Raw genomic sequence first — 13,419 nt, forward strand, 5'->3', positions numbered from 1 at the left:
ATTCAATGCCTGCATTTGCTCTTTCATCTCCTCATTTGCTTCTCTGATCATTTTAATTATGTACATTCTGAACTCCCTTTCTGACATTTCTTCTGTCATGCTGTCATTGGATTTTATTGCTATACCATCTAGATTTGTTTGGGACATTTTCTTCCCTTGTTTACTCATATTGCTCAGGTAATTATCCCTCTAGTAGTGAAAATCTGGCACATTGAAGATTTTCTCTATTGCCTAATCTTGTCTCTGTACATTTCCAAAAATTCACCACTTAGACTTCAGTAGCCTGAAGTCTGGGACGAAATTGATAATGTGGTGTTCCACTAGGAAGCTGGCCCTCTAGGGGTGGTGGCCTTCTGTTGGGGTATATTCCCTGTCAGTGGGTAGAGGTGCCTCCACTTGTTTACTAATGGTCAGTCAAAGGGGGACTAGACTGCAGACTGGAGCACTTCTATACTGGGCCAGTGTCTCTGGTTCTACTGCCTTGGTGGGACAGTGTGTAAGACTCACCCAGTAGGAAAGTTTCACGGGGCATCTCTCCTCTGAGAAGTTCCCTTCAGTCCAGAACTATCACCTGGACTGGGAAGCCCTCCTCTACAACATTCCCAGGGTCCTATCATACCATATAGGCTGGGGAGCCTGGCCATATGAGGGACACCTTCGCTGAGTGGCCCTCCTCTGCTACATTCCCTGTGGACTGGAGCTACCACCTGGGCCTTGGACCCTCACTCTGCATAGAAGACTCTTTCTGTGGGGCCCTCCTCTAAAGTGTTTCCAGTTGACTGGGTTCTCAGCTCCATCAGGGGGTCGCATTGGTCCACTCAACTCCACAAAGTTCCCTGCATTTTTGGACTACTGCCCCATCTGGGTGCCCGTCCAGTTGGAGGGACTCACCCGGTGTCTCTGATTTGGTCCTGAGACTCTTTATTTTTATTTATTTATTTATTTATTTATTTTTTTATGTTTAAATAACAATTTATAAAACTTTAATGATTGGCTTCATAAAAAAATGTACAGGCAATTTAAAAATTTTATTGTATGTCAATAATTCTCAAACATTTAAAATTAGAATTCAAGGAACTTGACAACCAATATTCAGAATATCTATGAAATTACATTACTATCCCATTTCCCTTTTTTTTACAGTTGCTGAAAATTAGGGAGAAAAAAAATCTATTCTGGTTTTCAGTTGTAAAGCTCAAAAAGATTCCAAAAATGAGATTACATTTACAAATTAACCCTAAAAACTAAAAGAACAATTTACCAGGTTCTTTATCTTTCTTCATCCACTGATAAGATTTTAAGAGGTTCAGAATCTGTTCTGACATAGAAATAAGGCCAAATGGTTCTGGTAAAAGAATCACTGAAACTATATAGAAGAGACCTGTCATTTACATTATAAAAGGAAACCTCACCCAATTCAAAATCTAAAAAATGCCAATCTTACTGGGTTCTGGTACTGGCAGAAGCTGGGTTTTCTTAGGACCAAACACAACATAACCACTCTCAATATATATCATCCAATTGCCCAGAAGCCACTCAGGGCTGATGGTCGATTCCTCCAGTTCCTAGGAAGATAATCATGACACATACCCAATGTCCACTGAGGTGTGTTTCCCACATCTACCTCCCAGTAATATCTACCAGAATTAAATATCTTAGAACCCAGGACAGCAGGACAGAGATAAAATCTCCTTGAGTTATAACAAACACTTTGTTTCATTCTTCCATATTTTACACTTTTTCTATCCTCAGAGACAATAAGCTGAGGATATGCTGTGTCGACGTCTAAACTCACGTCTACCTGAAATTGCTGTATAATTCTAAGCCAGAAAACTGTGGAGGAAGACTAAAGCCATACTCCTTTAACCCAAATGAAGAAAGTTCAGTGCATTTTAGGTTTTGATACTTTTGGCATATACTCTTAACATGCCTCAGAACTGCCAGGTCTGACCGCACACACTTGCCCTCTATTTCCTTCAGTAAGCGTTTTACTGTGGAAACATGTTCTGAAAGGTTATGAGGTTTTTAGTAAGTTTTGATAAAATGTCCAACTCTTCATCTTGTATCTGCTTAAGCACAGCCTCTTGTTCATTCTGTAAAAACAGTCTAATTTGCTCAAATTCAGAATTTACTTCTTCTTTCCTATATTCTACCTTCTTTCTCAGCTCAAGAGAATTCCTGTTTTGCAGAAAGATCACTTTTTCAACTCTTTCCACATTAGTCTTCAAGGGCTTGATGCTAGATTCCAGAATTTTTCTGTGGTAGGTAGCAGCTTTCTTAATGGGACAAATGTAATGCCTCTGATGTTCAGCAGAGAAACTTCACTGGGTACATAAAATCTGCAGATCCTTCACACAGAAAAGGGTCAGAAATTGATTGTGTTTCTCACATAGAGCATTTTCTTCTTGCCTGTTCCTCTTGCTCCTTCTGATCTGGAGGAGTTTAGCAATTTCAGTCAAATTACAGAGCTGGTGGTTCCTCCTGAACTTCCTTTCTTTCCAATGTAGAGATCTAAAAGAATGTCACCATAACCAATGATGGGGAGAAATGATGACATAACAATGTACAGTCTTCAAATCCTGTTTCCAAATGCTTCATATGTATTCTGTTCACCCCCATTGGTTGGACTTTCCACAACTGGAGCAGGTAGAACAGAGGATCCAGCAGACCTTATACAGCACCCCTAGAACACCGCCGGCTCCAAACAGACTGGGACACTCTCCTCACTCCTGAGTCTCTTTATACCTCCTCTTCTTGACTCTTGGGTGTTGTCAAAGGTCCTGTAGTCTCCTGTTGTTGTCTCTGGAAGGGAGCTGCCCTTCCAATGATGATGGACATGCCCTCAGGAATAATTCAGAATGTCTGCACCAGCCTATAAAGAAACCTCTGACTAGCTCGGCTGTGCAGGCGGACCGGTTTATCTGCTGGCTTGCTCCACGATGGTGACAGACCTTGGTGTGGTGGTCAGGTGGGGTTGCTCAGTGATGGCGTCCGTCTTTGGCCTGGTGGTTGGGCAGATTGGCTACCCACCACCTAGCTCTGAAAGGCAGGTGGGTTGGGTGCCTGTCTGCTACTTCAATGATGCAGGTGGCCTGACTCACCCATCAGCTCACTCCATGACTTACTAATTATATTTCTGATAAGCAATTAATGCATTAAGAATTCCTTTGTCCCATATTTTGTAGTTTTCAAATGCAAGGAAGAAACTTAGAATTTATCCAAATTTTGATACCTAAAAGTAAACAATTGTTCCCATGAATGTACATTTAACTAAAAGTTGTAAGATGGAAAGAAAAAATATTATTAGATGATTCAGGAGCATAAAGAAAGTGTCAAAAAATAGCATAATTTTTCTGGACTAATTGCAGTATGAACAATTATTGGAGAATATGCTTGTTTTTATGACACACAGAAGTTCCAGGTAGAGGAAACACAACATAATAATTTGAAAATATTTTTCTTATTTATATAAGGAAATGCAAGATTTCAGGGACCAAAATTAAATTAACATAAAATATCTTTAGACAATATAATTTCAGATTATAAATTTCCTATAAGTAATTGCTTAAATAATCATGAATTCTAGACTACTAAGAGAAAAATTAAGAAAAATATGAATATAATCTATATATATATATTTTTCAACTGCTCCTTTGCCATCAGAACATTCATATTCACATTTATTTATTTTCACACCAGGAATTGAACCCAGGGGAGTTGAACCACTGTAAGATATCCCAATCCATTTCTAATTTATGAGATTGTGGGTTTCTGAGTTGCTTAGGGCCTCAACAAGGTGTTGAGGCTTTAAAATTGCAATCTTTTGCCTGAGACTCGTGAGCTGCCAAGATTACATAATTGCTGACACTGCACCCAGCATACTCTTTTTTTTTTTCTTATAAGCCATGAACATCAAGGATAATTCACCTTCAGAATCTTACCTGGGTTGATACTGTCAGAATTTTTAGGTTCTGCTTTCATATATTGAAGAATGAATTCCCTTTGACTGTGTATGAAAAATCAATACATTTAGAATTTTAATATTGATATGAAAAATAACCAAACATATTCAGTATACAAAAAAATTTTAGACATTAGATATAATATCAGGTTTTATAATATGCAGTTCAAATTTGTAAGCCAGGACATTTTGTTAACTTGATAATTATTTCTAAATTGTTCTGCTTTGTTTTTATTTTTGTTTTTTCAGATAGGAATTTACATTGATGCCCAGGCTCTTCTGGAATTCCTGGGCTCAAGCAATTCATATTCTTCAGTCTCCAATATAGCTGGGATGAACGCACATCCCACTGGATCCATAAACTTATATTAAGAAAAAGAAAGAAAGATATAATTATCACACTTTGAAGATAATTAAGTAAGTATATTAAATGATATAGCTTGAACTCAGAAATTGCTATGTCCCTATAAATAATAGATTTTTCTTATTGCACAACTAATATCTTTTAAGGTTATGGGTTTTTTCTAAAAAATAAGGGCTGAACACCAACTTAAAATAATTTTTGAACTTTTAAGTCTAATTAAAAGTTGGCATGAATTCTCAGGGATTAGAATTAATAAGGGCATTTGTAGTAAAAGATAATCATCACTAGACTGCAGAGCAACATAGCAGCAACAGAACTGACAAAAACAAAAAAAATTTAACTGTCCTCTATCCCTCTCCTTGGACTTTAAGAAAATCCTTAGATCCTCAAGAAATTAAAGAAGGATGGTGGAAAAGATAATTTTCAGGGGAGAGTAAAAATATTTTCTATTCAACTGGGCACTTCAACACCTGAATAGCTAATTAATAAAATCAAAGTGTGACACTATTTCTACCTCATGGTCAGGAATTATACTAATAATGAGAGAGATAAGGTTGGGAACCAAGATGATATAATCTCCAAAACCCTAAGGTACTGACTAGCAATTCACTAGCCTGTATAAAGAGATGACAGAAGAAAAGTAAAAGAGAGGAAAGGAACCTCAGAGAAGACTCACACTCATTACCACTTCTCATCTAGATTCTTGCAGTGCTGCTGACTGATGAACTAACTACTCTACCACACTATTGTTTCATACATAGCTGTAACATAAAATTTCACCTCATGTGTAAAATGCAATACTTGCGATTATTACTTATCCACTATGACCACTAGTAGTAGCATAAGGTAATGCCCTCTGTCCAAAGCTATCAGTAGCAGAAAGGTTAATACCACACTGGAGAAGCAACTCAGCTATGTGTTCTGATTTGTTTTCCAGGGCAAACATGAGGTATGTTCTGCAATAAGAGAGATATCTTCAACCTTAAGTATTTTAATAGTTATTTGAACAGTTAATTTGTAATATTTTTTTTCAATTTGACATCTTACTTTTAAGAAATTAATAGACATAAAGAGCAAATATTCAGTTTTATAAATCACCTCAAAGTCTACAAGGAAGAAAAAAGAAACCTCTTTTCCCAATAACAGAGAAGTTACAAACTTAAAGTCTTTTAATGAACAGTAACTTTGATGAAGTCTTTCATCAGAAAATGTAAAAGATTTCAATGAAGAAAGCTCCATTTCTTTCCTAGTGTGATGTAATATATTGTAACTCACAGTCAACTGAAGATCAAAAATAAAATGTTATTTTCAGGTTGATAATAATAATAGTGATCAGGAAATATGTTTATGTTTAGCCATAAGTACTTAGTCTTCAGGGTGATCCACTACAAAAGCTAGGAAAGAAACCTTGTGCACCAATCTAAGGCTTTTTATTGATATTATCAACTAACTATGTCTTATCTTTATTTAATAAAACATTTATCCTTTAAAGATATTTTCTTCTTTCTGTCTCTTCCAATTAAATACAAAACCATCAAAATATTTTGAAAATTGACAGCTTCTGGAAATAGAAATTAAGAATCATTTAAGGATATGCAACTTAAATATTCTAAAAGGAAAGCAATTTAGAACAGTCAACCAACTGATCAAAATAATTTAAATTCTTCTTTATGGTAAATACATCATTTCAAAAGGAAAAATATATCAGAATCAGAAGTTAAAAATACAATACAAAGTTTTAAAATTTCAATAACAATTCAAAATATAAAGTAAATGTCCATACTTTACAAAACTAATAGAAAAACTACTTATCTGACAAAAAGAAATCACATGACCAACAAACTGAATAACAAACATCTGCCAATAATTTTGAGTCATATTCACACTTATTTGTATTTCTCAGCTTGAATAATTTATTTTCTACCCTAATTTTGGTTTCTGTTTATACATATCACTCTATTATAAGTAATTGTATTAATATTGTCTTTCCTATTGCTCTAATGATTTTTGCTTGAATGATTGTTAATATACCACTAGGTTTTATAAAAGAATAAAATATTATACATACCCTTCTGGTCAACAGCATGTATACTTGTTTTCCTGCTGACTGCCAGGGTCAGATATTTTTCTCCAGTTATAGTCCCCATCATTCTGTCCATTTCACCTACGGACTGGACACACTGTCTCTGACCTGAGCAGGAGTGCAATCAGCAGCAATGTTCACACACAAAAACCACACTGTCCTCCAAAGACTCAAGAGATCCAGAAACTGCCAGAGCATCACTACAGAGGAAGCCTGAGACATCATTTCACAGTCTTCCCTTGCATGTGGCCATGTGTTACAAAATCCACAGAGCCTGGTGCAGTGGATAACCATGGAATGCCATCTCCTGGGAGGCTGAGGCACCAGTATCCCACATTTGAGGCCTGCCTGAATCTTACAGTGAGATCCTGTGTTTAAATTTTAAAAAATTAAAAGCCCGGTAGAGAGCCACTGGTTTTCAAAGGCAATATCTCAAATCAACAGATGCACATATGTTTTTAAACATCCATAGACAGATGTGCCAAGAGCAACCTCATGCCCAGGATGATCCCAGATCTCCTGTGAGCATGGTGAGTATCCAGCAGCACTGCTCTTGCCCTGCCTCATATTCCTAGGCCTGTCCCTGACAAAGCTGTTACCTGAGCTTGATTGGGTGTGTCTAGATGGGGTTGCCCTGGTCCTTATCTTGGCTTTCACCTCATCTTGTTGTGACTTGGCTCAGCCCTGGATGAGGTCTGGAACTAAGCCCTGGTTTTATGCCTCATCTCCTCTGCGCACAAAGAATTATCTGTGCTCCTGTAATTAAAACTAGGAACTGGGGACAACTGCTTGGAAAACAGTGACTGTCATCTCACTGGAACACCCAGGCAGAACAGCATCATGGAAGGCCATAGGACAGGACATGTGCCCTCATTGACCTGCTCCTGTCTTCATCTTCTCCTGGAAGGTGCTTGCTTTATTGGGCAGTTTGACCCCCAGAGAGATGGGCTGTGATTCTGGTACCTGGCCTGCCCCTCTTTGTGTGGGTACCACTGGCCAAGGGACAACAACCCCTGAATCTCTCCTGCCATTTGGAACCTGAGGTGATCACTACTCCCTTACAGATTTTGGACACAGGGCTCATAACTCCAAGTGTATAGAGTATCCTGCAGGTCTCAAGGCAGAACTGATTTTCTCAGCAATGTCAACTCTGCCCTCCAGGCTCCACAGCAGGATGGAACCAGGGTTCCCTCCTGTCTTCATATCTTCAGATGAAAGCCCACATGGAGGCCCCCCTCCCAGCATTCTTCCCTTCCTGCCCCACACTCTCATGTGCTGTTTGCTTACATTCTCTTGCTCTCTACACAACCTCCACAGATTATCTTCTCCTGGAGCCTAAAGGAGGAGGCCAAAGGCAACTTTATCTACTGTTTGGACTGGTTCTGTGGAGGAGTCCATTCCTGCATCTCAGATAGGGCCCACTCTTTCTCTCCTTGCAAGTGTTTCACAATTTCTAGACGTGTTCCATCAGCAGAACTTCCCCTGATTGCTCCCTGTGCTTCAGTGACCTCAGGAAGGCAAGCTTGATTCTGATGCTTGTGTTAGCCCCATTTCCAGTGAGCTTTCAAGTTCTTCCCACTGGCTCATAGGAATTGTGGTATGTATAGAACCGTCCATTTTAATTCCTATGTACTGGTACTTGGTATTTTCATTTTAAGAAATTTTTCTACCACCATGACGGTGCCATCAGAAAATATGCTCTTGCTTTTATATATGTTGTAGAGGGCCAGTTCCTTAGCCCTTACAAGGAAGGATGCCTCTGACCTCTCTCTTGGCATTCAGCGGATTCCCTTTCTTCTAAAAGTCCCCATGAATTTATCTTCATGGAGGTGAATGTTATGTCTTAAAGCTGTAATTTCAGGTCCAGAGGAGGCAAGTAGAGCCAAACCCCACCTCTTCCAACGGATTTGGATTCCTCAACAGGGATGTGCCAGGGAGGCCACAGAGTAAGAAAAATGGGTGGGGACAGAGATTGTGAGGAGCCTGTGGATAACATCATGCCTGGACCCTGTATGAAAATGGGAAAGGTAGCTACTTGAGTTGTTTCTACAGGTGGGAAGAGGACAGAGCTGGCCTTGACCCAAACCCTCCCATTTCTCCTTTACCTCCCTTGGCACCCTGTGTGCATGGGAACCTGTGTGCAGAAGCCAGGGTAGACCATGAGCACAGCTGGGCTTTTATACTGGTTAGTTGACCCTGAGTTCCAGAGTGTGGAACTGAGTGAGGCACCCCTGGACTGCTGTTCTTCCACCTGCAACCTGAGGATCACTGCACCTATTCTTGCTATCAAACCTGCTCAGGACTCACTTGAGTCATGTTCACAGGCACCCAGTCTTGCTACCAAACCTGCTCAGGACTCACTTGAGTCATGTTCACAGGCACCAAGTCTTGCTATGACCCCTTATCAGGACTCACCTGAGTCACATTCACAGGCAGCAATTCTTGCTATCAAGACTACTCAAGAATCACCTAAGTTGTATTCATACACACCCAGTCTTTCAATCATCCCAGCTCAGGACTCTCCTGAATTACATTCACAGGAACCTAGTCTTGCTATCACCCCTGCTCAAGACTTACCTGTGTTATGTTCACAGGAAGCATTCTTTCTTTTATTCCTAATCAGGACTCATCTGAATCACATTCACGAGCAAACATGGCACTGCTCTCTTTCAGATCCCTTACTGTTCATGCTCAGCCCAGGTCTCATGAGGCATCTACAACACAGAAATCAGCAGTCACTGCCTGTTCTGGGCTAGTGTGTTGTTTGGTGCATTGAATCGATTTAATACAGCAACTGAGCAAATGCTAATAATGCAGGAATATGAACTTATGTAGCCATTGCATAATTAAGAGCTACAGAAATGTATGGGACTTGTTTCCTGCATACAAATATAGCATTCATTACACCAGGAAAATCCACTTGGCCAGTAAAAAGGAGTCAAGTAAAACAAATGTTCCTTGGATTTGGTTTGTTATTCATAAATGACTGCGGGGGTACCTGACTCTCCTTGCAGTGCTTGACAGAGTTCCACTGAAGGATGATTGCAGAGACTTGTCCTAAAAGGATTGTAGCCAGATGTATGCCTCCCTAGCTTGGATGTTATTCTGTGGAGTTTTCCTAATAATATATTACTCACTTCAGTCTGAGGATCTTGCTAGAGGTGATGGGAATAATTCTACAAATTTTCAGAAAAACATGGAGACAAAAACACATGTTGAAACCCTGCGATGTTAACCTCACTACAGAAAAATATTCTTATTATGTTAAAAATCAAACATTGCATTTACTGGCACAGCCAGAACCTGTTGGGGCACAGAAACTTATAGGTAACAATGTTTCCCCAAGTTCTAAGCACAAAGCACCTCCCACAGTAGCTACTAGATATGGACTAGCTTATTTTATCAATGGCAAGCCCTGGTACCCTCCTAAAGGCAAGCCCTTAGAGAAGGTAGATATAGATCTCTCCCTGTCTCCTACAGGGTGGTTTAATTCAGATGATGGTTTTGTTTATGTGTGGTGGTAAGGTAAAAGTATAAGGTTTCACAATATTCCTTCCTTCCTACAAAGAATATGTCACTCCTATAATAAACATTGGTACATAATAACCATTGGGACTGCTGCCTTCCTGTAACCCTTAACTTAGCAATTTAGATATTAACCAGAAGGACCTAGTAGAGATGGTCACATGACATTGTCTATCACTTTACTGCAAAAGTAATAAAAATAGTCTTAGGTCATATAGAGTTTAGATATTAAGGAAATAAACATTGTATTAGCTCATTGACATAATTAGATATTTTTAAAATAATTGTGATTTAGTAAGGATAATTTGTACGGTTACTGTTTTCTCATAATCTTTTGGTAAAAACAATTTCTGTCTATGTTTTGGAAACTTCTTTGATTTTATTAATCATAAGCCTGTTATCAAAGCCTGAAGAAAAATGTGTATAAACCCAGCCTTCCCCAGAATACAGTGGGATTGATTGCACCAGAACTAGAGTCTGTGTCTTTCATTCTCCATCCATCGCTGACACTGTCTCCCGCATCCCATTTACCAGTGTGGAACCCATGAACTCCTGCTAGGGCTGGACCCCGGCAAATGACATTATCCACCAACACTCTTGGCAGAAGTGTACTCACCTATCAGCCAGTGACTGTCTAGGGGAAATCCCTGTGAATAGAGTGCAGTTAACACTTCCAAGGAACCTGACATTGTCCCTGGTGTGTCCATGGCAACCTTCACCTGACACAGACTTAGAAACCCAGCCAATAGGAAGCAGGATTTTGAGAACCGCTTGATCTTCAAATACACCATCAAGAGAAAGATGGTGTCTTAAGATTAATAGTGAAGCACAGATCACATATTCTTTGCACCAGAGAATTTAATAATGAGCTCTCAACTGCTCTCAGAGAGCCTAGTGATTGACATCCACGGCATCTCAGGTAGGTGCAGGTGATGACCCCTTGGGGCATCTGAAGTTCCATGAGGGTGATGGGGCATGGAGTATCACAGGGAGAGGCCCAGGACCTAAGGAAGGCCTCCACCCAGCCCACTCACAATTATTCCCAACTTACCTGCTCAGTCTGTTCTACCATTGCTCTCCTCAGTTCTGCATCTCCAACTGAGTCGAGAGCAGCACATGATGAAAATGACCCCCAAATACTGAAGCTAACCATGGAAAAGGAGAACTCACACTCAATCCCCAGCACCTTTTATGGAGAGCAGTTGATCAGTCGGGGAAAGAATCCAGGTGAATGAGGAGCAAGCCATGAGTAGGAGAGTGGCTCTCATCAGCATGAATCAGAGAACTGGAAGGATCACAAAGGGGCCTGGAAGGAGGACCAAGTCCCTGTTCCCTGACTTTTCCAGAGAGGGTTATGGAAAGGAAGCAGTCTGTGCTGAGGAAGGCTCAGGAGTTGGTAAGATAAATCTGCCTCAGGGCTTCTGAAATGCAGCAAATACAGCTCTGACACTGATAGAAAATATGTCCTTCAGAAAGTCTGTTGGCATTCTTAGGTCTATCCACTAAGTGAGAGGACAGAACAGTTTATTCATGGAAGTCAACACCTCCATGAAATACCACAAGCTGGGCCATGAAAGACAGCATGGGTTTAGAAGCACTTCTGCAACACCCCTGGATCACAGAATTTCAACAGGAGCCCTGAACAAAGCCCCCAAACAACTGAACCAGGGAAAGGCAAGACAGGAAAGACATGCTCAACCACAAAGACAAATGGTGCCTAGAATATTGAAGGAAGAAACCACATTTCCATATAAAGAAATTACACTAGAGAGAGGGTGGTATTCACAAGCAGACAATCATGGACCATCTGCAATAAAGAACAATTATGGCCGTGCAGTGGACAGGGAGAAGCCTGGACTCTGAAGGAGAGTGCACTCACCCACAGACCCAAAAGAGACTGAGTAATTGTGGATGAGGATTACAAATGCAGAGGAACCAGAGGAATCTGAGCGATGGTGGGCAAGGGGCACTGACTAGAAGATAAAGAGAATAATGAGAACAGAAGTGTAGGAACTGCATGGTAACAGTATTCAGGAAAAAACTAGGAACTGTGCATGAGAAGCATTCATCACAGGACTCAGAAAACCCTGAGCAATAGTGGGGTAGGTGAAGTTAAGACAGAATCCAAACAAGGCTGAGCAATCTTTGGCTATATATGCTTACACATAGGACCCAAACGAGGCTGAGAAAAGATTGGCTAGGGGAATATACCACATGGTTCAGAGAAGACTGACCACTGCTGGGTGAGGGTGCTCACATAGATGTCCCAGAGTATACTGAGCCCCCCTGAATGAGGCTTAATCACCCAGAGGACACATAGGGTAAGGGGTGCTGGAGGACAAGGGGCACTCCAAAATATTGTTCAGGGAAAACTGAGCACCTGTGTGTTAAGGGCGCTCACCACAAGACTCAGATGGCATTCAGCAATTGTATGTGAAGGGAGATTAAGGATAGGACCCAGAGAAGACTGAACACTCTCATGTGAGAGGTGCTAATCCACAGGAACCAGAAGAGTCTGAGCAAGAATTGCCTTAGGGAAGATAGAGCAAGACATAGAAAAGACTGAACAATAATAGATTAGGGTGCTCACCTAAATGACCCAGAGAAGAATAATAAAGGAATGTTCAGGAAACTGATAAAAAAAAAAAAAAAAAAAAAAAAAAAAAAAAAAACAGAGATCCCTGAGCATGGTTAGATGAGGGGTACTCAACCACAGAACTCAGATGAGACTGAAAAGGAGAGGTTGTGTGAAACCTTGAGCTTAACCAAATAAAACTGAGCCATGTTAGGAGTGGGGCAATCAGCTGGAGGACCCTGTGGACACAAAGCCCTAGTTGGTGAGGGTGCTCACCCACAGAACTCAGAGTACCCTAAGCTATGATGGGTGAGGGGTGATTAAATCAGGACCCAGAGATAACTGAGCACTTGTGGAAATGGGTGTTCACCCATAGGACACAAAAGACCCTGAACAATGGTGGGGTAGTGGAGACTTAGGGAAGGACCCAGAGAAGCCAGAGCACATTTAGGTGAGATGTTTTACCACAGGAGTCAGAGGAGTCAGACTACATTTGGAAAAGAGGTGCTCATTAAGATGACTCACAGCCTTTAGACCCATATCAAGAGAGAACCTCAGGTCATGGTCTCAGTTACTTCAGGGGTGGGTTGACAGGGGTGCCTTTCAAAAATCTGGGGAAGTACTGCATGAGAATGGGAATTTATACTTGGCCACATTTCACTGTCTTTTGAAGTTGTGCATTGTTCCTGATGCAGAAGTCCTAAGAGGGTTCCTGTCTTCTCAGAAGTGAGCAGTCAGTGACATATCAGACAAGACCCTAAAAATACTTAAATATGTGCTTTTCATCCACTGTTCAAGAAGATGTCATAAATCCTGGGCGTGCTTCATCACCAAAAAGACCTCAGACACTGGAGGAATGATGTGGGAATAATGAAGAATTCATGGTGAAACAAGGACCTCAGTGTTGTGGG

The 13,419-nt window shown here is 40.5% G+C and overlaps 1 pseudogene across 1 annotated transcript; it reads right to left on the bottom strand.

The window, feature by feature from the left end:
- Nucleotides 1-1,269: 1,269 nt before the first annotated feature.
- Nucleotides 1,270-3,118, bottom strand: LOC306652123 (tripartite motif-containing protein 60-like; annotated as a pseudogene). Its single transcript has 2 exons — nucleotides 3,114-3,118; nucleotides 1,270-2,511 (listed from the first exon to the last, which is right to left on the bottom strand). The product of its transcript is annotated as a tripartite motif-containing protein 60-like (transcript).
- Nucleotides 3,119-13,419: the final 10,301 nt, after the last annotated feature.

Source organism: Sciurus vulgaris (genome assembly GCF_902686455.1).
Source record: "Sciurus vulgaris genome assembly, contig: HiC_scaffold_629_arrow_ctg1, whole genome shotgun sequence".
NCBI classification, from domain to species: domain Eukaryota; kingdom Metazoa; phylum Chordata; class Mammalia; order Rodentia; family Sciuridae; genus Sciurus; species Sciurus vulgaris.